Consider the following 3,533-nt stretch of genomic DNA (forward strand, 5'->3'; position numbering starts at 1 on the left):
TTTCTTTTCAAGTCTAATCCAAAATTGGATACTACTTGGAAACCACTACCCCAATCTGTGAAAAAATGGTGAAACTTGGCTACTGGACATTCTGAACACGTGAATGTACAGGACATTCTCAGGGCAGGCCAGGTTCCTATAGCGAGCTGCACAACCAGGTCTACAAGCATTAGCAACAGTGCCCTGACATTCTTCTGACGTAGCTCAGTATAGATGTGTCTGATATGAGTACTGTGGAAGCTGCTGGGAGGTAGTTGCATATCCCATGCTGCTCTGTGCCCGTAATGTGTTTGGTTCCGGCTTGAAATAGGCATCATGTGGATTGGAATGTTTTTTCAATGGAGGTCCCTGAGTGTGACTGCTGTCTTGATTCCCCGGGTGAACAGTTCCTTAATATTGTTATTGCCCTCTGTTGCTGCTGCTGGTTCTTTTGGTCTCCTTTGTCATCGGGTTCTTTTTCTGTTAAAATTTCTCCTTCTGGGTAAGGAATTTGAGTTGGCAAAAATGTCTTGATATAGGAAGTGGGTCTTTTTAGAAATAGGGATCCTGCATAGCTTGATCTGAGGTAATTTGCTTTAGTGGATCCATGGTAAGCAACTTCTGAAACAAGTGGAATGCTTTGTTACCTGGTTTAACTTTATGTTTTTCCTTATACTTAATTTTTTTTTTTTTTTTGCATGGGTAAGCTCCGGGAAACGAAGCCAGATCATGGCAGGTGAGAATTCTGCCACTGAACCATCATTGCACCACCCTTTCCTTATACTTAATAAGGCTGCAGTTGATATATGTATTTCTTCTGAAATCTTTCATTAATGTCGAATGTTCAGGCATCTTCCCAATATTTATTTGCAAGAAAGCCCATTAAAATGAACATTCTGTCCAGGTGGTCATAGTTTTGATGTCCTCTTGCCCACAGTGAAATATTGGTGCTGATGTTAGTAGTTCTGCAGATATACACCCTATAGCCCAAATAGCAATAAGTTTGATATAATGCCTTGCTCGGAGAAGCAGTTCTGGGGCTAAGTAACAGAACGCTACCACTGTCGGTAGCCGTCTCGCTCGGTGTCAGGTCCCCGGCCGGCGAGGGAGACAGGGGGAGAGAGACGGGCACAAACAAAACGACTCGGGCGGTAAAAACGGGTTCGAGACACACGGCGGTCGTAAGCACAGGCTTTTACTGGAGTCAAGCTTGCATACTCTCAGGCAGATTCCGCGCGGGCGAAATATCCCGCGGGGGGACAACCTCTATGCGGCCGTCAGGTACGGCTCCCTGTGGGTCGTCTCCACCCACCCTGTCCGGGTAACCTCTTATATACTGTGCCCAAACCCAATAGGTTAGTGCCACGTATACAGAGGTGATTGGAAGATAGGGTTGGTGGGCGCGTGCGTCATACGCGGAAACAGGATGCGGGCGCCATCTTGACTCACTCGATGGGCGGGGGGAACTCTAGAGCAGGCCGCAGCGTGTCCACTAGGCCAGACCCGGGAGGCGGCTCTCCACATACCACTACTGGATTCAAATTTGCTAAAAGCTTCAAAGATGAATTAAATGAGCAGGCAAAGTCCCTGATTTCACTCTTCTTTGCTCAGGACCTTCACCCATAACCAAAATATAAGCAAGTTTCACATCCCTGTGCAACTCCCAGTTAACATGGACGTACTGAATCCAGTCTAGATCTGCCATAATAGTGACTTCACCATTCCCTCAGGTAACTGAACTGGCTTCGTGTTTGCTTTAAAAGCTCTGTGAAACTTGATTGTGTGCCAGAGGTCATGTTCAACAAAGTCAAACAAAAGCCAGACTTTCCTATCAGCATGAGACAGAGAGATGACGTTTGGCTGCTTAAGTTCTTAAAGTAATGCTGTTTCTCTAAATGCCAACATAGAGATCCTGGTTCCTGCCATTGTTTTAAAGCATAGTCTTTATCATCTTTCCCCTTGGCTTGGCTGAGGTGACCCTAAGTGCCTCGGCCAACTTTGCAGGCCTTTATTCAAACAGGTCTTCCACCGGCTCCCGCTCACTGCTCAACTTCACTTTAAAGTCAGAGTCCATCGTCACAGCTTCCGAGGCTGCGGGGGAGCTGGGTTGGACAGCTGGACTGGGTGCTGGGAAAGCACCCGTGCCCACAACCCCCAGGAACCTACTCGTTCTACACTGGGTGACCACATCACCGGCCTGACAGAGGCGACAAGAGCCAGAGGAGGTCTCGCAGGAGCACCGAGGGCATCTAGAGAGGCCACAGTGCCAATTGAGGGTGCTGGGAACGGGGCGCGTCCTCTGCTCTTGTCCCCAGGATCTGCACTGCAGGCTCCTGTAGCCCTCTCAGCTACCTGGCTGCTCCCGTGACTGTGCAGCGTTGGCAGTGTGGCAAGTCCTCCTTCTCCAATACTCACCTGCTCCTCTCCCTCCTGCAACACATGTACTTGCTTACTCACTCATGCTCCCATACACTCTGACAGAAAGGCTGCAGTGCACAATGGCTGCTGCCTTCTCGAAGATTCCCCTCACTTTTGAAGGACAGTTTTGCAGGATAAAGAATTCTCGGCTGGCAGGTTTTCTCTTTCAGTATTTTAAATATATCCTACCTCTGCCTTCAAACCTCCATGGTTTCTGATGAGGAATCCCCACATGCTTTTATCAAGCTTCCCTTTTATGTGACAGCTTGCTTTTCTCTTGCTGCTTTTGGGATTTTATCTATATCTTTGGCATTTGACATTCTCAGAGTAGGTCTATTAGGATTTATTCTGTTTGGAGTATTTTGTGCTTTTTGGATGTTTATGTCCTTTGTAAGAGTTCAGAAAGTCTCAGCCATTATATCCTCAAATATTCTTTCAACCTTTTCCCTTCTCTTTTCCTTCTGGGACATCTGTAAGATGTATATTTGTGTGCTTCGTGCTGTCATTCAAATCCCTGAGACCTTGCTCAATTTTTCCCATTCTTTTCTCTATTTGTTCTTCTGTGTGTGAGATTTTGATTGTCCTATCTTCTAGTTCACTGATTCTTTCTTCTGCTTGTTCAAATATGCTGTTGTATGCCTCTAGACAAATTTTAATCTCTTTTCTTGTGCCTTTCACTTCATAAATTTTGTTGTTGTTGTTGTTTGCATGCTTTCAAATTCTTCTTTATGCTCACCCAGTGTCTTCTTAATATCCTTTACCTATTTAATCATATTTTCCTTCATATCCTTGAATTGATTTAGGGGATTGGTTTGAACATCATTGATTAGTTTTTCAAATTCTGTGTCTCTTCCAAAGTTTAAATTTGTTCTTTTGACTGGGCCATATCTTCCTGTTTCTTAGTATGGCTAGTCACTTTTTGTGCTGTCTAGGCTTTATCTTGTTGAGTTTCTTCTGAAGGTCAGTTTCTCCTTCTTGCCTAGGGTTTTATTGTTGATTGGCTTTGTGTTAAGGCTCTTCTTTGGCACTTGGTTCAACTTATTCTAGAACTTTAGAATTCTCCGTGTTTAATTGATCAGATTTTTCCAGATCTTCTTCATCTGATTCTTGCCCTGGGTATGTGGTACAATTTTTAA

The 3,533-nt window shown here is 44.9% G+C and overlaps 1 pseudogene; it reads right to left on the bottom strand.

The window, feature by feature from the left end:
- Positions 1-204: 204 nt before the first annotated feature.
- LOC143670527 (cyclin-dependent kinase 8-like) lies at positions 205-2,053 on the bottom strand (annotated as a pseudogene).
- Positions 2,054-3,533: the final 1,480 nt, after the last annotated feature.

This window comes from Tamandua tetradactyla, chromosome X (assembly GCF_023851605.1).
Source record: "Tamandua tetradactyla isolate mTamTet1 chromosome X, mTamTet1.pri, whole genome shotgun sequence".
Classification (NCBI taxonomy): domain Eukaryota; kingdom Metazoa; phylum Chordata; class Mammalia; order Pilosa; family Myrmecophagidae; genus Tamandua; species Tamandua tetradactyla.